The following is a 25,206-nucleotide window of genomic DNA, read 5'->3' as shown; positions in this document are numbered from 1 at the left end:
TGTCTTGCTCATCTGTACAAAAAAACAAAAAACACACACCACCTTCTATTTCTAAATATAGAATGTAATTTTAGCTATCAATATTTTTAACATTTAAGCATAATAACACATTATTGAATAACACTACAAGTTATATAAATATATAAGATGATAAAATCTTCAGACTTGTTTTTTAATACCAAGTAACTCAGAAATAGTCTAGTAAAGAGGATAAATATTAAATATTGTATTGCTTTTGAACATAGAATATTTAAAAGTAGAGTAATATATATTTCACATTATTCTAAATATCTCAAAGCTATATAATTTGTTAGCAAACCCAACTATGTATGTGCAGAACCAGTGCCCATCACATTAAATCTTAAAGCCCAATTGGAATAGTTAAGGCAAGAGAAATTATGGTCACTAGTATCTTTACACAAGATTAATTTTTGTAAAAGTGAACAACAGTTTGATCTGGGCCCATCAGTACTAGCTGTTCTTTGCCATGTAAGGATATATGTAGGTGTGATTTTATTACAAGCCTGATTAAGATGCTCAGTATAAATACTGACTTTTCAGATCCTTTCAGGTACAAAGGAAAAAGATCCTATTTAAAGAATACCTAACATGCCATACAATGATGCCTTCATAAAAAGTATATTATTAAAGTGAAACAATGTGCAAAAAAATAGTTTTAACCCTTTTTATATGGACAGAACCCCAAAAATATTTTTTATTAGCATGGAAGTTTCATCTTTTGTTTATTTGTTTGTTTATCTGGACTTATCTTGTCCTCTAAAATGTGAGTAAATTTAATCTGTGGTAGAAACAAAACATTTTTTAAAAATCACTTACGTTCTGTGAAACTCAAAAGGCAATGCTGAAGAATGGATAACCACAATTTAAAAAACAGAAGAAAGAAAAAAGAAAAGTACAATAGCTGACCGTATAAGTGCTTAAATTTGCTCAAATATACAAGAAAAACACCTGCCTTCACCTGCTATTCCCAGTCAAGATGACCCTCCTTCTCCTCACTTGGCTCTCCTTTGACCACCAGCTTTACCCGCTGTACAAGTAATGCAAAGAACTTGGCAAAGCACTCTGGGAAAGGAAGAAGAAAAACCATTCCTAATCTGGGCAACATACTTGTTAATTCTTTAATGCCATTTCCCTAGTGTGGCCATTCAAAGGTACTCCTAAATCAAAATAAAGCATTTAATTGCCAACAATTATAAGTTCTGCTGATGGCTCTTAAGGTCACAGAAATCGCTATAGTTTCTCATGATTAAATAAGAAAGGTATTTGAAAAAATATTTTGTGAATATATAGAGGACATTAAAATATAAAATTAAAATTATTAATCACCATAACAACCATGAAACACTGGTTTTTAATACAAAAGAACCCATGTTCCAGGAAAATAAAAATGCTTAAAAGTTATTAGACTTTAGGTAACTAATAAACCAAAAGCAGGTTATTTGAAAAAACAAACAAAAAATACACACAACAACAACAAAGAAAACAACCTAATAAGACTCTAGTAAGTCTAAATAAGAAAAAGAGAAGACACAAATCACTAATATCCATAATGAAGGTGGGGACAGATCCTTACAGATCCCATGGACATCAAAAGGATAATAAAGACATACTGTGAACAACTTTACGTCCAAAAATTGGATAACCTTGATAAAATGGACAGGTTCCTTGAAAGACACAATTTGCCAAAACTCAAACAAAAAGGAACAAACAATCTGAATAGGCCTATATCTAGGAAATTAAATCAATAATTAATAATACTTCAAAAGAAAAAGCACCTGGCACAAATGGGTTCACTGGTAAATTTCACCAAACATTTAAGGAGAAAATTACACCAATTCTCTAAAATCTCTTTCAAAGGATAGAAGCAGAGGGAATATTTCCTAACCTATCCTATGAGACCAGCATCACCCTAAAACCAAACTCAAAGACATTACAAGAAAACTACAGACCAATGTTTTTCATAAAAAATAGATGCAAAAATACTTAATAAAGTATTAGCAAATCAAATCCACAGTGTACTAGGTATAGCAGTTAACACTCCGGTGTGGGGTGAATTTCCCGCCAAAATATAAGATGGCGCGGGCAATTATTTAGGTTTCCCGCGCAAAATCAGCGATTTTTATGATACCTATTACCCCAATGGGTATGAAACGGTTCGCATACGCAGGTAGGTATCTTTGTGAACGGCAAACAAACAAATATTTGGTAATACGCAGTTACAATCGGCCCGAGTTTACACGTTTCCCGCACTCCACCGCAAATCTATATGAACCGAGTTAAGACGGCTCCCGCGGAGTACGCGCAATTCACGCAAGCCGACTTAACTCGTTTCCCGCAATCCAAGTGTTAATAATGTGCATTTTTTTCAATAGATGGAGTTACACATATGTTGATATATATGCGATATGATATGTATGCTATTTTGTTGTATTGACAGCAAGCTTCAAAACTTCATGTCAAATTTGCTGAAGGTGTTAACATCATAGATATTTTTACGTTTAAAAATGTCAAATTTTGTGCCCAAAAAAAGAGCACTTGCTGGAAGTTTTAATTCATTACTTAATTTTGAAGAAAAGTGCTGCTGAAAGTTATCATATACTTCGGGAAGCTTATGGTGAACATGCTCCATGTCAAGATACTTGTGAGCGCTGGTTTAAACGCTTTCAAAGTGATGATTTCGATGTGAAAGACAAAGAACGTCCAGGTCAACTGAAAAAGTTTGAAGACCAACAATTGCAAGCATTACGGGATGAAGATGCATGTCAAACTAAAAAACAAATTGCAGAAAGATTAAACGTTGCTCAGCAAACAATTTCCGATTGTTTACAAGCAATGGGAACGATTTTTAAGGAAGGGAAATGGGTGGCACATCAACTGAACAAAAGACAAATGGAAAACCGAAAAGTCATCAGGAAAATGTTGCTTCAACAGCACAAAAGAAAGTCTTTTTTGCATCAAATTGTGACTGACGATGAAAAGTGGATTTATTTTGAGAATCCCAAATGCACAAAATCATGGGTTGATCCAGGTCAACCATCAACATCGACTGCAAGGCCACATCGTTTCAGAAAGAAGACAGTGCTCTGCGTTTGGTGGGATCTGGAAGGTGTGGTGTATTATGAGCTTCTAAAAGCAGGTGAAACCGTTAATACTGATCACTGCCAACAACAAATAATCAATTTGAACCACGCTTTGATCGTAAGATGACCAGAATGGGCCAGAAGACACGGCAAAGTAATTTTGCTTCATGATAACACACCATCACACACTTCAAAACCAGTTAAAGACACATTAAAAGATCTTGCCTGGAAAGTATTAACCTACCGGCTGTATTCACCAGACCTTGCTCCTTCAGATTACCACTTGTTCCAATCAATGGCACACGCACTTTCTGAGCAGCACTTCAAAATGTACAAGGGAGTGGAAAACTGTGTCTCTAAATGGTTTGCCTCAAAACAAGAAAAGTTCTATTGGGACGGTATACACAAATTACCTGAAAGATGGAGGAATTGTGTAGCTAGCGATGGACATTACTTTGAATAAAGCACTTTTGATGTTTCTCTTGAAATTACTGTGTTTTCTTTGATTACAAAATCCGCATTATTAACCGGTACATCATTCCACAATAATGTCATTATACATTTGTTCAAATCCATTGAATGTGCAACAACAACAAAAAATTTAGCCATTAGGAAATGCAAATCAAATTCATAATGAGATTCCACTTTACAGCCACTAGGATGGCTAGAATAAAAAAGACAGATAGCAAGGATATTGAAAAATTGGAACCCTCATACAATGCTTGTGGGATTGTAAAATGGTGCAATCTCATTTGAGAACAGCCTGGCAGTTCTTCAAAAGGTTAAACATATAATTAGAGTTATCATATGATCCAGTAATTCTACTCCTAGGCATCTATACTAATAAAAGGGAAATATGCTAATTAGACCGGGAGACCTTCCGGACATCCTTCTGGACAAAGCCATGGTGGCAGGGCCGAAGCAGAGGCGGTTAGGGGCAATCAAGCTGGCAGGGGAGGGCAGTTGGGGGCGATCAGGCTGGCAGGGGAAGGCAGTTGGAGGCAAGCAGGCCAGCAGGAGAGGGAAGTTGGGGGTGAGCATATAGGCGGGGGGGCGGGGAGGACAGTTGGGGGTGATCAGGACGGATGCAGAGTGGTTAGGGGCGATCAGGCAGGCAGGCAGGTTAGCAGTTAGGAGCCAGCAGTCCCGGATTGCGAGAGGGATGTCCGGCAGTCGGACATACCCTGAGGGGTCCCAGATTAGAGACGGCACAGGCTGGGCTGAGGGACACCCTGCCCCCATGCACGAATTTTGTGCACCAGGCCACTAGTACTAGTATATCCAAGAGAAATGTAAACATATGTCCACACAGAGTTGGACCTGATATCTCACAGCAGCATTATTCATAATTGCTGAAATTTACAAACAACCCAACCAGCATCCTGCAGTTCCTAGGATAAACTGGCATGGAAGGGTGGTGATAAATCTCAAAGAATAATGCAATCTTTTACAAACAGGAGGAGCCATAAACTATCACTCCAGGAGGACGCTAGGAACGAAAAGCAGTCCCTGGCCCAGTTTTACAACTGCAAGGAAGTGAAATCTGCCAACCACCAGTGATTTTGGAAGAGAATCCTCATCCCCAGCTGGTATCTTGATTTCAGCCAGGCAAGACCCTAAGCAGAGAATCCAGTCATGCCATGCTCAGACTTCTGAGCTACAGAAACTGAGATAATGAACTGTGTTGTTTGAAGTCTGTGGTAATGTTATGAAACAACAGAAAACTAATACAACCAGGAATTTACTTTGGTTGTATGGTGAGAATACACTGATTTTTGGATCATCAAATCTAAAAGAACTATCAGCAGACAGATGCATTTTACTTGGCCTCTTGGACAGCAGTTTGGGGCCATGCACTATTTCAAAACTATCTGAATTAGTTGCCAAAATTTTAAAAATCTGGAAACTTCATATTAAGTATGAATTTCTAACTTCTCTTAGAAAATCACAAGTAAAAAAAAAAAAAGGAAACCTGGGCCAATAATGACTGTCTTCTTTGAAAGTCACACTCCTGTTGGTAGTGAATTTGTATCCACTTATATAGAGCTTAGAGATCTTAAGGTTCTCATGCCTCTTTCCTGTGTCCATATCAAATACACTTTAGGTAGATTATGAAAAACAACATATTAAATTCTGGAAGATGTCAAGCAGAAATATTCTGTATTCAAAAGTATAGAGTACATGCACCTGGTTTCGGATAGACTACGATGTAGAGTTAATATTGTTCATGAAACACGAAACGAGGTTTATGTTCTCAAGTAATTGGAAGACCACTTAACCTAGGTGTGGCAAGTTAGAAAGACTACGTTGCTAGAGCAAAAGCACGTCAAACCTGTCTACCTCCAACAGATGGAAATGTAGCTTGCTTAGAGGACATCACTTAATTTACACATACTGGTATTTAGGGAGAGTTTTTTACTGCCTATGTACAGAAATGCCTTTAATCTAAAAAACAAAGTGTGCAATTCTCAAAGAAATTTATTTATTGAATATATTCTAACAAGCCCCTGAAGAGCCGGTCACTGAGCTAGGTATGTGCTGGGGGGTTCAGTGATGAAATTAGATAGGCAGAATGTTGCCCTCAGAGAGCTCAGCATAGTGGGACAGGGCAAACACACAGGTGAAGCCCCTAGAAGACTGAAGAGGCCATTACAATACCAAGAAAATGTTTAGAGTAGATGTTGTCATTAAATAATGTCCGTCAGTACTGTGTCTGTACAGACTGGCTTCAAGGATCACACTGCCTTGTGCTTGGTGGGCCAGAGCGAGTTGAGTTGTAAAATTTAGGCCTCTGATGTAGGTAGTAGAATGTTCATAGCAGACAATTAGTGATAGCCAAAAACTGGTTATATGGTAGATACGCCTTAATTTTCTTATTAAATTTATCACTATTAGAAATTTAGATCGGCTTCCAGTTTTCTGTATTGTGAATAATATTACAATAAACATCTTCCTAGCACAACCTCTTCTGCCCACCTGAAGTATTTCCTTAGTGATTCCTAATATATACTTCCAGACTGCTATCCAAGTGAGCTATACCATTTAATACATTATCAATGTTAAAAAAAAGGTACCAATTTCATCACAACCATGGCAAACATATTAACATTTTTATTTTTTACTAATCCAAAAGACAGGGAGGGAGACATATTTAGTTTAGAAAAATTGCATTTCTTTGATTATAAGCAGAGTTGCCTCCTCCAGTTCCTCTTTCAAAATAGCAGCGTGGACAAAAGAGCACACAGATTTTTATTGCTATCCATGATGATGAACAAAGGGTCTCCATAGATAATTTTACAGCATTCAAGAAACCAAAGTATTCACAAGGTAATACCATTCATCCCTATCAGTTTCGTCTGAGTGGGTTTTCTTAAGAAATTCTACTTTGAGAGTTTTTAGACTTAGCTTCTAAAAAGTCAGCAAACTTCGGGATAGAAGAGAGCTTCATTTTCTGTTTCTATTTCTTAATAAAAACTCTTAAAAAGATGGTGACTCAAGGCCTTGGCTGTATTAAGTTGACAACTTTTTTCAAGATAGCTGGCAGAGTTTCTAATGCCAAGCACAGTAATATAAAAACAATGAGTCATAATAATGTGTACACTTCAGCAAAATGAGAGGTGTTGCCAAGCATCACAGGTGAGACATACACCGCATACCAAGAAAATTTTTCAAAGCTTTCCTGGAAAAATAAACTTTTCACCACTTAGGAGATGTCAAAGGCTTTTAATATTTCCTAGAAGAGCTTACTTACATCAGCATCACACGGATTAAGTTTCACCCTTTTGAATACTGACAAGAAATGAGACAGGTGTCAATACCTCACTGACCTGCCTCATAATATTGGAGAAGACATTTAGAAGTGATGACATCATTTACAGAGACAAAGCTTCAATATTTCTTCTGTGTTCCAGTCCACAAACCAGTCTTACTATTCCAAAGCACAAAGATCCACCAAGGTCTTTAGAATTGCATATGGCTCCTGTATATGACAATGCAACCACCTCACATGATGCTTCTTAAGCGTAAGTTCCCATCAAGTCTCTCCATGAAAAACATCCACAGTAATTATTGTATTCTCATGATCATGTATGAGATGCCTTTATTCTCCTGACTTCATGTTTTCATAGGCTGGGACTGCATCTCTCATGAAACTCTGTGGCTATTACACCAACCATGCAAGATACCTATGAAGATTAAGATAACACTTCTTTAACTTCTACACATGAAAAACTCTAAATGTAAAAATGTTAACGATGATCATTCTGTAAGTTCACTATTGGTGTATAAAAATGCCAAAGATTTTTTGGCATTAATTTTGTATCCTGCTACATTGCCAAATTCATTAATTAAGTCTAATAATTTTTTGATGGAGTCTTCATGGTTTTCTATGTACAGTATCATGTCATCTGCAAATAATGACAGTTTTACGTCTTCATTTCAAATTTGGATGCCTTTTAATTTCTTCTTCTTGTCTAATTCTATGGCTATGGCTAGCACTTCCAGAACTATGTCAAGCAGGAGTGGTGAAAGGTGGCATCCCTGTCTCCTTCCTGTTCTTAGGTGGAAATGGTTTTAGTTTTTGCCCATCCTATCTAATAATAGACAAACATGGTAATTAACCATACCTCCAACATGCTTCCCATTGGCTAATCAAGGCGATATGCAAATTAACTGCCAACCAAGATGGCAGCCAGCAGCCAGGCAGCTGAAACAGGAGGCTTGCTTGCTCCAGTGATGGAGGAAGCCAAGGTTCCCTGCCTGCTGCTGCCGGCCTCTGCGCTCCAGTCTAAGAAACAATGTTGCAATTATAGAAGCCAAACAAACCCAGATATCTGCTTTCAGCAGCCGAGGTCTCAGAGCTGGAGCCGAGCCTCAGAGCTAAAGCCGACTCTCAGCTCCAGTGACAGCCATAGAAGGTAAATAAATCACAAAAGAAAAAAAGGAGAGGTTGGGAGCTTCAGTCACCCACCAGCCTGAAAACAGCCCTCACCCCTCACACAGGCTGGCCAGGCACCCCAGTGGGGACCCCCACCCTGAAGGGTGTGCGACCAGCTGCAAACAGCCATCATCCCCTCATCCAGGCTGGCCAGGCACCCAAGCAGGACCCCCACCCTGATCTGGATACCCTTCAGGGCAAACCAGCCTGCCCCCACCCATGCACCAGGCCTCTATCCTATATAGTAAAAAGGTATTATGCAAACTGACCCTAACAGCAGAATGACTGGGAATGACTGGTCACTATGACAAACACTGACCACCAGGGGGCAGACGCTTAATGCAGGAGCTGCCCTCTGGTGGTCAGGGCACTCTCACATGGGAGGAGCTCTGCTCAGCCACAAGCCAGGCTGATGGCTGCCAGTACAGCGGTGGTGGTGGGAGCCTCTCCTGCCTCTTCAGCAGCGCTAAGGATGTCCGACTGCAGTTTAGGTCTGCTCCCCGCTGGCAAGTGGACATCCCCGAGGGCTACCGGGCTGCCAGAGGGATGTCTGATTGCCATCTTAGGCTCGATCCCCCGGGGATCAGGCCTAAGCCAGCAGGTGGTCATCCCCTGACGGGTCCCAGACTGTGAGAGGGCACAGGCCGGGCTGAGGGACCCTCCTCCCCCTGAGTACACAAATTTTTGTGCACCGGGCCTCTAGTTAAGTATAATGTTGGCTGTAGGTTTGTCATATAAGGCTTTTATTATGTTGAGATATGATCCCTCTATTCCCATTTTGCTGAGGGTTTTTATCAAGAAAGGGTGTTGGACTTTGTCAAATGTTTTTTCTGCATCAACTGATATCGCTATGTGTTTTTTATCTCTAAATTTGTTTATGTGATGTATATAACGTTTATTGATTTGAGGATATTGTACCATCCTTGCATCCCAAGGATAAATCCTACTTGGTCATGGTGTATGATCTTTCTGATTTAATACTGGATCCGATTTGCTAGAATTTTGTTGAGGATTTTGACATCTATGTTCATGAGGGATATTGGCCTGTACTTCTCTTTCATTGTGTTGTCTTTATCTGGTTTCGTTGCACCAAAAAAAATTAATATACCTAGGAATAAACTTAACTAAGGAGGTAAAATATCTGTACTTGGAAAACTACAGGACATTTAAAAAAGAGATAGATGAAGACATAAACAGATAGAAGAACATACCATGTTCATGTATTGGTAGAATCAACATTAAAATGTCCATACTACCCAAAGCAATCTATAGATTCAATGCACTCCCCATTAAAATATCAACGGCATATTTCACAGACCTAGAATGAACTCTCCAAAAATTCATCTGGAATAAAAAAAGACCCCGAATAGCTGCAGCAATCCTGAGAAAGAAGAACAAAGTAGAAAGGATCTCAATACCAGATACCAAGCTGTATTATAAAACCACTGTTCTCAAAACTGCCTGGTATTGTCACAAGAACAGTCATATACTAGTAGATCAATGTAATAGAATAGAGAACCCAGAAATCGACCCAAACCACTATGCTCAATTAATTTTTGACAAAGGAGGCAAGAACATACAATGGAGTCAAGACAGTCTCTTGAATAAATGGTGTTGGGAAAATTGGACAGATACATTCAAAGAATGAAACTAGACCACCAACTTACACCATACACAAAAATAAACTCAAAATGGATTAAAGGACTTAACCATAAGATGGGAAACCATAAAAATATTAAAGGAATCCACAGGCAGCAAAATATCAGACATATACTGAAGCAATATCTTCACTGATACAGCACCTAGGGCAATGGAAACTAAAGAGAAAATAACAAGTGGGACTACATCAAAATAAAAAGCTTCTATACAGCAAAAGAAACCATCAACAAAACAACAAGAAAGCCCACTGCATGGGAGAACATATTTGCCAACGTTATCACCAATAAGGCTTTAATCTCTAACATTTACAGGGAACTCATGCAACTTAACAAAAGGAAGATAAACAACCCAATCAAAAAATGGGCAACGGTCTTAAATTGATACTTTTCAAAAGAGGACATAAGGAAGGCTAAGAGACATATGAAAACATGCTCAAAGTCACTAATCATCCGAGAGGTGCAAATCAAAACGACAATGAGATAACATCTCACACCTGTCAGAATGGCTATCATCAATAAATCAACAAACAAGTGCTGGTGAGAATGCAGAGAAAAAGCAACCCTCTTGCACTGATGGTGGGAATGCAGACTGGTGCAGCCACTATGGAGAAGAGTATGGAGTTTCCTCAAAAAAGTAAAAATGGAACTCCCATTTGACCCAGTGATCCCACTTCTAGGAATGTATTCCAAAAAACCAGAAACACCAAACAGAAAGGATACAGCATATGCACCCCTATGTTCATAGCAACACAATTTACCTTACCTAAGATTCGGAAAAAGCCTAAGTGCCCATCAGCAGATGAGTGGATTAAAAAACTGTGGTACATCTACACAATGGAATACTACGCTGCAGTAAAAAAGAAGGTATTCTTACCATTTGCAACAGCATGGATGGAACTGGAAAGCAGTATGTTAAGCGAAATAAGCCAGTCAGAGAAAGATAAATAGCACATGATCTCACTCAATTGTGGAATATAGTGAATAACATAAACTGTTGAACAAAAATAGATACAGGCAAAGAAGCATCGAACTGACTGTCAAACTACAGCGGGAAGGTAGGGGAGGGTTGGGGGAGTAAGAGATCAACCAAAGGACTTGTATGCAGGCATATAAACACAACCAACAGACTCAAGACACTGTGGGGGCTGGGAGGGGTGAAGGCAAGTGCCGGGGGTAAGGGAGGCCTTGGGGAGGTTAATGGGGGGGGGGGGGGGGGGGAGGAGACATATGTACTACTATTTGTAATACCTTAAACAATAAAATAAAATTAAAAAAAAAAACCTGTGACACATCTACACAATGGAATACTATGCTGCTGTAAAAAAGAAGGAATTCTTACCATTTGCAACAGCATGGATGGAACTGGAGAGCATTATGCTAAGCAAAATAAGCCAGTCAGAGAAAGATAAATATCACATGATCTCACTCATTTGTGGAATATAATGAACAACATAAACTGATGAACAAAAACAGATCCAGAGACAGAGAAGCATCAATCAGACGGTCAAACCTCAGAGGGGAGGTAGGGGAGAGTGGGGGTAAGGATTTGTATGCATGTACATAAGCCTAACCAATGGACACAGACACCAGGGGAATGAGGGCATGAGTGGGGGGTGGAGGTGGGGCAATGTGGGGATAAGGACACATATGTAATACCTTAATCCATAAAGAAAGAAAAAAACAATGATGATCACATTGGGAAACCCCTCACTTCTTTCAAATGAAACAATACTGAACACTTTAATCTGACGTATAATAATTATTTTTCTAAAAAATGTATTAAAAAAACACACAGAAACTAAAGAACAGAAAGCATTTTGTTTTATTAGGTTTATTGATCCGATTTGTGGAGTGTAAGTTACATGGCAAAGTTAATCAAAGACCCACTGGGGGTAGAAAAAGATGATCAAAATATCCCATGTACCATAAGAAAGTTTTGTTTTTTTAAAATCCACTAGTACTGTGGTCAGCAAACTGTGGCTCGCGAGCCACATGCGGCTCTTTGGCCCCTTGAGTGTGGCTCTTCCTAAGCCTTAGGAGTACCCTAATTAAGTTCATAACAATGTACCTACCTATATAGTTTAAGTTTAAAAAATTTGGCTCTCAAAAGAAATTTCAATCATTGTACTGTTGATATTTGGCTCTGTTGACAAATGAATTTGCCGACCACTGCACTAGTAGATGAGAATACTGACTTTAGGGAAGAAACGAAAGAATGCAGAAATCCTGACCAAGCAATTTTGAAAAGTAAACACTTTGGTGGAAGAAGCAGGTTAAAAATACTTCTTATATACTTTGGAAACTGCATGATAAAGGGGTTAAAAACAAAGCAAGAAGGAGAGGCAGGATCCGCTCTCTCTCTCTCTCTCTCTCTCTCTCTCTCTCTCACACACACACACACACACACACACACACACACACACGATACAGAATTCCTTCCCCACTATAACCTGTTTTCCAAAAATTATTTAAAATTTTAAAAAAATTACAACACTGACAGAAGAGGGCTATTACATTAACCAATGTCACCCCAATAAATTCAATAAAAAAGAACATATAAAAAAGAAGAGGCCTACCACAAACATGGTAAAACACCAGTCCTGTTCTCAGAAATACCAGAAGCACAGTCTTTATCGCTTAAAAACATATAGTATAAAAATAAAGCAAAAATGAGAATCCCAACAATTCAGTTTATGGACAACACCTCCCCCCAAAAAACCCAATAGTAAAGCGGAAGGAATTTGGAACACAAATTAATTAATATAGGCCCCAATAATATGCTAAATACAAGAAATACACCCAAAACAAAATGACTCAGAAAAGCTAAAATTAAAAGGATGAGCAAAAACAGGTATACAAGGAAAAATAAGGCCGGGAGAGGTGTGGAGGGATGGTGTGTGTGTGTGTGTGTGTGTGTGTGTGTGTGTGTGTGTGATCTTGATGCCAAACAAAGGAGAATTCAAACTTAAAGACAACACATTTTACAAAGGAGGGACTTTCTAAGGCTAGAAATCACAATTGGAATTGAAGACATTAAAATATCAATATCCATGCAATAACACAACAGTCCCCTTTACAAAAGAAAAATCCAAAAAGATGATATAACACAAAAAGAAAAACACACTAATAAGAGATCAGGTAGATAAAAATAAGGATACAGAATAATAAGTTAGATCTTTTGGATGTATATGAAACTTTACATCTTAATTTGAAAGAATAAACCTCAAGTATATATGGGACATGCACAAAAATAATTACATAGTAAGTTAGATAGAGAGTATCAGCAAATTCCATAAAGTTGAAATTTTCCCCAAGAAATAAAAGCCTAGGACCAGACAACTTTACAGGTAAATTCTACCAAACATTCATAAAAGAATATCTATTCTTCTCAAATTGTTTCAAAAAATTAAAGAGATAGCAACATTTTCAAACTCATTCTATGAAGCCAGCATTATCCAGATACCAAAGCCAGAAAAATAAACTACATATATATTAAAATTATAAGGCCAATATCCTTAATGAACATAGATGAATAAATTCTCAACAAAATATTAGCAAACCAGATTCAACAATACATTAAAAGGATTATACAAATGGAAATCATCCCAGAGATACAAGGATGGTTCAAAATCTATGAATCAATCAATGTCATGTCACATTAACAAAATAAAGGATAAAAACCACATGACCATCACATAGATGCAGAAAAAACAACTAACAAAATCCAACATCCTTTTATGGTAAAATATTCTCTATAAAGTGGATACAGAAGGAACATATATCAATATAATAAAGGGTATATATGACAAACCTATAGCTAAATAACATAGTCAATGGTGAAAACCTGGAAGTTTTTCCTCCATGATCAGAAAGAAGACAAGGATTCCCACTATCACCACTTCCATTCATCATAGTATCGGCAGTTCTAGCCACAGCAATCAGACAAGAGAAATAAATAAAAGGGATCCGAAATGACACGATACTGTATATAAAAAAATTCTAAAGATTTCACCAAAAAACTATTAAGAATTAAAAAAAAACAGTAAAGTTATAGGATACAGAATCAATATGCAGAAATATTTCATTTTTATAACCAATTAGGAACAATCAGGAGGAGAAATTAAGAAAGCAATCCTACTTACAATTACATCAAAAAGCATAAAATACGTAAGAATAAATTTAATCCAACAGGTGAAAGGCTTGTACTCAGAAAACTATAAGAATGAAGAAAAAAGTTGATAATACAAGTAAATGGGAGGAGATACCTTGTTCATGGAGTAGAATTAATATTATTAAAAGGTCCTCACTACCTAAAGCAATGTACAGATTCAATGCAATCCCTATTAAAATATCAATGGCATTCTTCTCAGAATTAGACAGTTAATCCCAAAATTTATATGGAACCACAAAGTACCCCGAATAGCCAAAGAAATTTTGAAATCTTGAGAAAAAAAAGTGGAAGATATCCCTGATATCAAACTATATTATAAACCTACAAAATTCAAAACAGTATGATACTGGCATAAAAGCAGATGTATAGATAAATGGAATACAGACCAAAAGTAAATCCTTGCTTACATGGTCAATGGATCTATAACAAAGAAGGCAAGGAGATGCAATGGGGTAAAGAGTCTCTTCAACAAGTGGTGTTGGAAAAACTGGATACATGCAAAAAATGTAATTGGACCATTTTCTTACACCATATAAACAAACTCAAAATGGATTAAAGACTTAAATGTAAGACCTGAAACCATAAAACAACTCGAAGAAAATATAGGCAATAAAGTCTCTGACATTACTCTTAGCCATATCTTTTTGTATCTCCTAAGGCAAGGGAAACAAAAGAAAAAATAAACAATGGGTGTACATCAAACTAAAAAGTTTTTGCAAAGTGAAGGAACCATCAACAAAATGAAAAGACATTCTACTGAATGGAAAAAGATATCTGCAAATGATACTTAAGATAAGGAGTTAATATTTAAAACATATAATGAACTCACACAACTTAACACCAAAAATCCCCCACAACAATCTGATTTAATAATGAGCAGAGGACCTGAATTGACATTTCTCTAAAGAGAACAGACATACAGATGGCCAACAGATACATGAAAAAAATGTTCAACATTAACAATCATGAGGGAAATGCAAATTAAAACTAAAATAATGTATCACTTCACCCCTGTCAGAATGACTATCATCAATAAGTCAACAAATTAGTACTGGTGAAGATGTGGAGAAAAGAGGACCCTCGTATTCTTTTGGTAGGATTGTGAATTAGTGCAACAAATTGGGGATTCCTGCTGGCATTGAACTTGCACCAATGACCACTGGTTGACACCAGTTAAAGGACAAATGGCAAAAGAAAACAAAAGCACCACCACTTACTACAGAAATAAAGAAGATATCTATAATAATAAAAGTGCAATATGCAAATTGACTGAATAGCCATCCAGATGTCCTTCCAGACAACCTTCCGGATGAAGCTGGGGCTGCAGCCGCAGGATCAAGGCAGCCGCCGCAGCTGTGAGGGAAGGATTGAGGCAGCCGCTGCAGCTGTGAAAACCTACTCTTGCACAAATTTTGTGCATCAAGCCTCTAGTTTTGAAATAATTTTAACAGAAAAAATGTGAAAAACCTACATGAGAAAAAATTTAAAGCACTCCTAAAAGACAACAAAATTAGATTTGAACAAATGGAAAAAAGCAGCTCTTGTTCTTGAACAGCATGACTCAACATCATAAAAATAATTTATAAACAGCATAATCCCAATAAAAATACCAATAAACATTTTTATGAAGTTGGACAGGTATCCAACTTTCATATGGATAAATATACATATGAAATGAACATCTATAAGGAGAGAGTAGCTCAATCAGATATTAAAACAGTAAAAAGTCTCTATAATTAAAACTGAAATTCTGACACATGGATAGGCCAGTCGAATACAATAGGAAAGTCCAGAAATAGAACCAAGCACATATAAAACTGAAGTATATAATAAAGTATATAAAAACCTTCGGGCAAAGATAGACTGTTAAATACATGCTACTAGGACAAGTGATTAGTCATCTGGAAAAGATACTATGAGATTTACACTTCATATGGTACAAAAGAGTATCTCCAAATGGACCTGGGATCTAAATATACCACATAAATACTAAAGTAAAACATGGGTACGTTTATTTTTAATTAGGATGTAAAATAAAGGCTTTCCAATTTCCAATTACAACTCAAATCCAGATGCAATCTTTTAATACATTTTTGAAAGTTTGCATGGCAAAACCCACGCACAAAAATCCACTATAAACAAGCTCCATAAACAAAGTTAAAACATGAGGAGGCAAACTAAGAGAAATTGCAGCACATATCACATACAAGCTAATATCAGTAAGAAAGTTCCGAATACCTGAAACAAAGACCAAAGAAGCTTGACAGAAAAATGGGAAATGATATGAACAGATAAAAAGATGAATAAGAAATGAATTTTTAACATATTTTTTAAAAGTTCAACCTGACTCATAGAAAGAGAAATAAAACTATACTAGGATACCATTCCTTACCTATCAATTGCCAAAACATAATATTCTGTTGGCAAGGCTGTGGGAAACAGGTATTTAATGCATTATGGTGGAAATGAAAATTGGCACAACCCGTATATAGGGGAATTTGGCGATGTCTAATAAAGCTATATATATTTACCTTTGAATCAGTAATTGTACTTTAGGAATTGACTTGAAGATACACCTACAAGAATACAAAAACACTTATGTATAAAGTTATTTACTGCAGAATGCTTGTAACTGTAAAATATTGGAAGCAACCTATACATAAAAGAGTTGTTAAACAAACTGTAGTATATCCAGGCTATAAATTCTAGGTAGCTGTGAAATGAATGAGCATTATCTCTATGAATTGATGTATTGATTTCTAGTAGATACATTGTTGAAGGGTGGGGGAAGGGAAGTAACAAAGAAAATCAATAGTACGCTAGATTTTGTATAAGAAGGGAAAATAAAATACAAATGTATAATGCAAAAAAGAAATGTAGAAAAAAATTAATGCAATTGGTTAGCTACCAAGGGTTGGATGGATGTGGGAAAGGATAGAAATGTAGTGTAGTGAAGTCACTATCTTTTAACTTTGAGAACCATGTTCATATGAAACTCAACAAAGAAAAAAGAAAACAAAGAACAGAGAAAAAAACTAAAATGGAATATGAACAGAAGTAAATGAACCAAACCTTATTAGAAATGGATAACAACACAATGGAGGGTAGGAGGTGGCAGGGGAAAACTATCCCTGGCCATCGGAACATAGTATTTAGACTACATGTCCTCGGGTTAAGACTAAACAAATATGAATTCTAGGTAGCAGGCTTCTTTTAAAAGCATGGATTAGCAATCCTGAAACTACTTTCTGTGTAATAGAGCACCAAACAAGTAAAATAAGCACCTATTCTATATAATAAAAGCCTAATATGCTAAGTGATCGGGCATCCGTTCAACCAATCAAAGGGTAATATGCTAATGATACATTAAGTCTGTTCAACCGTTTGCTATGATGTGCACTGATCACCAGGGGGCAGAGTCAACCAGTCGCTATGATGTGCACTGACCACCAGGGGGCAGACACTCCGTCAGGTACGTTAGCTTGCTGCTGGGGTCTGGCCAATCAGGACTGAGCGAGAGGGGCCTAACACACCCTGGAGCCCTCCTGCATCCCTCCCCAGCCCCGATCATGTGCCAGTGGGGTACCTCAGCCTGGCCTGTGCCCTCTTGCAATCCTGGACCCCTCAGGGGATGTCAAAGAGCCAGTTTCGGCCAGATCCCACAGGCCAGGCCAACGGACCCCACTGGTGCATGTATTTATGCACCAGGCCTCTAGTACTATAGATAAACAGGAGCTAGATATCTCATTGTCAGAGTGGTTTCCATTATGAAAAGGGAAGGGACAGAATAAACCCTGTGATGATGGATTAGGATTAAAGGTATCAGTATGAATGCATGCTTTTTAATAAATATCATAGATAATTAAAAATAGATATACTATGTGTAATGTACATATGTAAGTTTGTAAATACATACATCTATTTATTAAATCTATCTGCTGAAAGGGCATGGCAGCTCACTGGTCTAACCTTGGAGATAAGATAGTGATTTCTAATACTATTTTCCACAAATAGGAACCAGGGTTCCTTGAAGAAATGGCTGGTTTCAGGGCTGAGTCAGGGAGAGTACAAGATAACTACGTATAGAATATCCTATGAAAGACCAGAAGGGTGTACTCAAAGAATGACAAGGACATCACAAAAGAACACAGGAGCTAGCTTAGAGAGGCTCCAACTGGAAATGTGGATCAATCTGAGCATCAAAATAAATAATAAGTAAAGGATTATAAACCATGGACTAATATGAGAATCCATGAGTGCACACTGACACAAAAGAAGGAAAAGCTCACCCTTTCAGTAAAAACAATACAAAAACACACACACACACACACACACACACACAAAACCCCACCACTAACAGAGGGAATGATGAAATCAGAAAATCACCACTTGATCCACTTGATGACAACTGTCATAACAACAACAGCTGATTCAGACAAGAATTATTAGTGGATGCCAAAACTAATGGACATAAGCTTGAGTAAATAGGGTATTTGCATCATTTCAAAGAGTTTTCCCACAAGATGAGAACTGATGAACAATAACATAGCTACAGTGTAGAAATCTGGGGGATACCAACTTAGCCAAGAGATTGAAGTTAATGTCACCAGTAAATGGGACAACCTGACATTGTGTGCCTCCTGACACAATGCCCTGAGAACATCACTTCTGGGGCTTTCCTGCCAAAGTCTGAATCAAATCATGAGGAAATATCAGACAAACCAAGTTAGGAATTTACAAAATAACCATAAACTTAAAAAATGTCAACATCATGAAATAGAAGGAGAAACAGAAACTGCCCTCACCTTTAATCTCTAAAATAATGGAGACTAAGAAGATGACAACTGAATGTATACACAACCTTAGAATTAATTTTGCTATAAAGGGCATTATTTAACTGGAGAAATTTTAATAAGGTCTGTAGGTTAGTATAATATCAAAGTTAAATTATTCTATTTTGATAACTGCTCTGAGGGGCATCTGTAATACTCTCAACAATAAAGATAAAAAAAGAATGTCGTAAATTTCTAGGGAATAAAAACTTTAGTATATGGGGGAGGGGGTGTCAGGGACATTATGTTTAAAACTTATTTTCAAACAGTTTAGCAAAAAAATTGAGGGGGTAATAAAAATTGGGGGCGGTAAAAATGTTAACATTTGGAAACTATGGGTGAAAGGATATATAAATTACCCAATTCTTGCAACTCCTCTATAGCTCTGAAATTATGTCAAAATAAACAAGTAAAAGAAAAAAGTTGCACCCTGGTTGGTATGGCGCAGTTGGTTGGGCGACCTCCTATGTAACAAAAGGCTGTAGAGATGTGATACCTGGTCAGGGCACGTGCCTGGGCTCCATCCTGGTAGGGGCCTGTGGGAGGCAGCCGATTAATGTTTCCCACTCACATCTTTTTATCTGTTCTAAAGATCAAGTAAAAATCAAATTAAATTTAACAGTTGCTAGTTTCAATAGTCATACAGTAAAACATTAAGAAATAATAGCTGGCCAAAACCGGTTTGGCTCAGTGGATAGAGCGTCAGCCTGCAGACTGAAGGGTCCCAGGTTCGATTCCGGTCAAGGGCATGTACCTTGGTTGCCGGCACATCCCCAGTGGGAGTGTGCAGGAGGCAGCTGGTCTATGTTTCTCTCTCATCGATGTTTCTAACTCTCTATCCCTCTCCCTTCCTCTCTGTAAGAAATCAATAAAAATATATTTAAAAAAAAAAAGAAATAATAGCTGGCATCTATTACTCTAAAAGGCCTAGTGGTTGAGATTATGGACTTTACTACCAGCCAGACTTCAGTTCAAGTCCGAACTCTGCTATGTGACTTTGGACAAGTTACTTATCTTCTCTCATCTTCTGTTTTATGGGAATAATGTATAGAATTCTAATAGGATTCCATAAAATCAAGCATGTCAAAAACTTGCACTAAGAGACACCAATTTTGGAGCCTGACTATGAAGGTTTGACTCCTGCTTAGCAATTTACTAGCTGTGTGACATTGAACAAGTTTAACCTCTCTGTACCTCAATTTCCCTATCAGTAAATGGGGGGGGAGAGGTGATAACAGTATCTATCTCAAGGGTTCTTGTGAAGAGTAAGTAAGTTCATTGATAAAAGTGATTTGAATAGCACCTGACATAGCAAGCATTGCATTACCAGCTAAGGCTTCTACCAAATAATAATTCAGAAAAATGTTAGCTTTCATTATCATTGTTAAATATGTAATATTATCATCAGTAAAGCTTTTTCGAGAGGTTTGGTGCCAAAGAGAAAGAAAATTTATCTTTTCCCTCTTAAAATAGGAAGACCTAAGCACATTATAGAGATAGAGACAAATGATACAGAAAGAAAAACTGAAAATGCTAGAGACACAGAATCATTTATGAAGTGAAGCCCAACGGGCCTCAGTCTTTCTCATTATAAATATCATGAGGATTTAAGAGACATAATTTAAAAAGGCACCTTGGCTAAAGGTATAAGGTAGAATGTGCATCTTTAAATATAACTTTGAATACATATACACACACACTTTTACATTTCTTCTACAGAATGCATTTTCCTTTAATGCCTATGAGGCTTTAAAATATTTAGCTTCTCTTTTAGAGATCCACCTAAAATCACCCTCCTCCCTCCATTTAAATCGAAAACTTTAAGCAAAATACAGAAAAATATATAGAATAGGAAAAGATTACAAATAAGTAAAGGCTTTTCTTTTTAATAACATTTGTGTCTAAATTTCATTTTTGGACTAATTGGCAATAATTAATTTCCATGGGGAAATGATACTAGCAGATGTCTATAGATCAACATGAAAAAATGTCTAAATATTGAGAGAAAAGAAATATATTATAAAATAGTTTAGAGATAGATATTTGTCTATGAATAGAAAAGGTTAATTTTAATAGCAAATGGATTTTTTTACTTTACATTCCATCTTTATAGAGCAACTATTATGTTTCAGACACAAAGATTAAAGAGTAATCAAAAAAGAAATTTAATATTCAAGGCGCAATGGGATGTTCTCATTTCAATTCAATTTGCCTTAAAAAAGGAACAAAATTCAGATCTACAGAGCCAATCTGCACTCTATTATTAAGCACATCCTATCTGTCAGTGAAATGAGTACCACTACAATGAGTTAATTTCACAAAGATTTCTGTAAAGTTTATCAGTTTAAAATATCTACACTAATAAAAGAGAAACATGGTAATTAGCGTACGACAGCTACCCTTTTCATTGGCTAATCAGTGAATATATGCAAATTAACTGTCAGCCAAGATGGCGGCCGGCAGCCAGGCAGCTGGAAGCGAACATGAGGCTTGCTTGCTGCGGACTCCAACGTTCCCCGCCTCACTTGCCTGCCTCTGAGCTACAACTCTAAGCAACTATGTACTATGTTGCAAATAAGAAGATAAACAAAACTCCAGAAACCAGCTGGACTGAAAGCCAGACGGACCGAAACTTTGTATCGATGTTTTCAGCAGCAAGGCCTCAGGGCTAAAGCTGGCCCAGAATTAAAAAAAAAAAAAAAAAGAAAACAAGGAGCGGTTGGGAGCTTCAGTCACTCGCTTCCAGAAAACAGCCCTCAGCCCCTCACCCAGACTGGCCAGGCACCCCAGTGGGGACCCCTACCCTGATCCAGGACACCCTTCAGGGCAAACCAGCCGGCTCCCACCCATGCACCAGGCCTCTATCCTATATAGTAAAAGGGTAATATGCCTCCCAGCACGGGGATCAGCAGAGCAGTGAGGCTCCCGGCACCTGGATCAGCGTGACAGGGGGCAGCGCCCAAACCCCCTGATCGCCCTGAGGCTCTGTGTGTGACAGGGGGCGGGGCCATAACCTCCCTATCTGCCCTGCTCTGTGCCTGATGCGGGGAGCTCCCCAATCCCCTGATTGCCCTGCGGCTCTGTGTTTGACAGGGTGCAGCGCACCAACCCCCTGATCGGCCCTGCTCTGTGGGTGACAGAGGGTGGCACCCCAACCACCCTCCACGGGCCTTGCTCTGTGTGTGACAGGGTAGAGCCATAACCTCCCCATCGGCCCTGCCCTGAGTGTGACAGGGTGCAGCGCCCCAACCCCCTGATCCGCCCTGCTCTGTGTGTGACAGGGGGTGGTGCCCCAACTCCCCTATCGGCCCTACTCTGTGAGTGACAGAGGGGAGCTCCTCAACCCCCTGATCGGCCCTGCTCTGTGCGTGATAGGGTACGGAGCCCCAACACCCCTGATGGGCCCTGCTCTGTGCATGACAGGGGGCAGCGCCCCAACCCCCTGATCGGCCCTGCTCTGTGCGTGACAGGGGGTGGCGCCGCAACCTCCCCATTGACCCTGCCTTGAGTGTGACAGGGGGCGGTGACCCAACCCCCCAATTGGCCTTACCCTGAGCGTGACTGAGGGTGGCATCGCAACCTCCCGATCCGCCCTGCTCTGTGCATGACGGGGCGGCGCCCCAACTCCCCAATCGGCCCTGCTCTGAGCCTAACCAGGGGCTGCACCTAGGGATTGGGCCTGCCCTCTGCCACCCGGAAGCAGGCCTAAGCCAGCAGGTCATTATCTCCCGAGGGGTCCCAGACTGTGAGAGGGCACAGGCCGGGCTGGGGGACCACCCCCCCCCCCCCCCCGAGTGCACAAATTTTTGTGCACCAGGCCTCTAGTAGTTATATAAAATCAAAATACATTCTTTTATTTAAAGAATATTACACATTTCTAAGAAAACAGAAAATGACTGTCCAACTGCCAAATAACTGAAAGTGCCTTGTCAGTTAAAACACAATCCAATGAATTTAGTTAGGACTGAAGAAATAATTCCTTAAGAAACCATTCTCCTTTTCATTTTCTTCATTATTCCATAATACCAAACTAAAACCCAACAGGATCCATCATGACTCGGTATCCTTCACCTTTTTGCAGCTTTTAATTCACCCAGTTAAAGAGAAAATAAGGAAAAACAAAAACAATGGAAATAAGGGAGAGCTGAGATTTACTGTACACCTACTACATCCACCCTTTTACCTTTCTGAAGCTTTTTATTCCTCCAGGGGAAGAGAGAATAAGGAAAAACAAAAACAATGGAAGCAAGGGAAAGCTGAGAGCTATTATACACCTACTACATCCCAAGCACTGCAAAGTATTATTGCATTTAATCTTCCAAGAGTACAGAGGATGACTCTGAAGTCTGGGCAGGGTTGACTTATAGCAAGTAAGTCCTATGGCAGCGATAAGAACCCAGTAAGCGATTTAAAACCTGTGCTCAAAATGTTTCTCACATCACTCAACCTCTCTAACAATAATAGCAGTTATTGTCCCAGCATACAATCCTTTTATTTTCTTTTATTTAAAGAAAAACCTTTTCATTATGAAAAATTTTTAAATCCTATATAAAAAAGGCTAATTAACAAATCAACTGACAAATGGAACAACCAATTGCTATGACGCGCACTGACCACCAAGGGGCAGATGCTCAATGCAGGAGCTGTCCCCTGGTGGTCAGTGCACTCCCCCAGGGGGAGCACCGCTCAACCAGAAGCTGGGCTCACAGCTGGTGAGTGAAGCGCCAGCGCTAAGGATGTCCGACTGATGGGGAGCGGGCCTAAGCCATCAGTCAGACATCCCCCGAGGGCTCCCAGACTGCGAGAGGGCGCAGGCTGGGCTGAGGGACACGCCCGAGTGCATGAATTTCATGCACTGGGCCTCTAGTCTATAATAATAAAAGCATAATATGCTAATTAGACTGGACAGCCAAACATCCTTCCAGACAAAGCCACGGCAGCTGCGAGGGCCAAGGGCAGGCGGCAGCTGCAAAGGCTGAGGGCAGGCAGCTGCGGTGGCTGTGAGAGTTGAGGGCAGACAACTGCAGCGCTGGCAGCAACAGCGGCGGGGTGATGTGGGCGGCGCCTTCACCTGATTGGCCTGGTTGCCTCCCGCAGAGGGAGGCCAGACTGTGGCTTAGGGCCACTCCCGCAGGGAGAGGCCCTAAGCCATCAGTAGGACATCCCCTGAGGGCTTCCGGACTGTAAGAGGGGGCAGGCCAGGCTGAGAACTCCCCAGCCCCAGTGCACAAATTTTCATGCACTGAGCCTCTAGTATATATATATATATATATAAAAGTAGAGAGAGGAGAGTGTAACAACTCTGGTGTGCCCATGGCTCAGCTTCACCTATGTGTCATTGTTGTGTCACCTACCTTTTTTTCTCCCTGAAATATTTAAAAACAAATTTAAGACATTTAATTTGACTTCAGAATATCTCAAACAAATTAGATCTTTAAATAAAATTATCATGCCAAAAACAATCATTCTTGACAATTATTGAATGCCCAATTCCTCTTAAAATATATCTAATAACCTAAAAAATATATTTTTGTAGTTGGTTAGCTTAAATCAAGATACAAACAAGATATACACATCACTTTTGGAGATGTAGCTCAATAAAGGATGGGACAAAAGTAGCTTTACAGTTGTGAGTACAAGATTTTATTCTTGTATTATTATTTATTAACTAGAGGCCCGGTGCACAAAAATTTGTGCACGGGGGGGGGGGGGGGGGGGGAAGGGGGTCCCTCAGCCCGTCCTGTGCCCTCTCACAGTCTGGGACCCCTCGGGAGATAACGACCTGCTGGCTTAGGTCTGCTCCCGGGTGGCAGAGGGCAGGCCCAATCCCTAGGTGCAGCCCCTGGTTGGGCTCAGAGCAGGGCCGATTGGGGAGTTGGGGCGCTGCCCCGTCATGCACAGAGCAGGGCGGATCGGGAGGTTGCGATGCCACCCCTAGTCACACTCAGGGTACGGCCGATTGGGGGGTTGGGGCACCGCCCCCTGTCACACTCAAGGCAGGGTTGATGGGGAGGTTGCGGCGCCACCCCGTCATGCACAGAGCATGGCCCATCAGGGGGGTTGGGGCTCCGTACCCTGTCACACACAGAGCAGGGCCGATCAGGGGGTTGAGGAGCTCCGCCCTGTCACACACAGAGGGGGCCGATCAGGGGGTTGAGGAGCTCCCCCCTGTCACTCACAGAGTAGGGCCAATAGGGGAGTTGGGGCACCGCCCCCTGTCACACACAGAGCAGGGCGGATCAGGGGGTTGGGGCGCTGCACCCTGTCACACTCAGGGCAGGGCTGATGGGGAGGTTATGGCTCTACCCTGTCACACACAGAGCAGGGCCTGTGGGGGGGGGGGGGGGTTGGGGCGCCACCCTCTATCACCCACAGAGCAGGGCCGATCAGGGGCTTGGGGCACTGCACCCTGTCACACACAGAGCCACAGGGTGATCAGGGGGTTGGGGAGCTCCCCCCTATCAGGCACAGAGCAGGGCTGATCAGGGGGTTGGGGCGCCTTCCCCTG

At 39.7% G+C, this 25,206-nt stretch overlaps 1 protein-coding gene across 4 annotated transcripts in view; it reads right to left on the bottom strand.

The window, feature by feature from the left end:
- The window catches only part of DCBLD2 (discoidin, CUB and LCCL domain containing 2), a 177,369-nt gene that overhangs the window by 50,954 nt on the left and 101,209 nt on the right, over positions 1-25,206 (bottom strand). The gene's annotated exons all lie outside the window — the stretch shown is intronic.

This window comes from Myotis yumanensis, unplaced genomic scaffold, assembly GCF_028538775.1.
Source record: "Myotis yumanensis isolate MYYU_CA2020_CCGP unplaced genomic scaffold, mMyoYum1.0.hap1 SCAF_2, whole genome shotgun sequence".
In the NCBI taxonomy this organism is placed as follows: domain Eukaryota; kingdom Metazoa; phylum Chordata; class Mammalia; order Chiroptera; family Vespertilionidae; genus Myotis; species Myotis yumanensis.
Note: the sequence above shows the minus strand (reverse complement) of the source record. Positions and strands in the feature narration are given on the sequence as shown.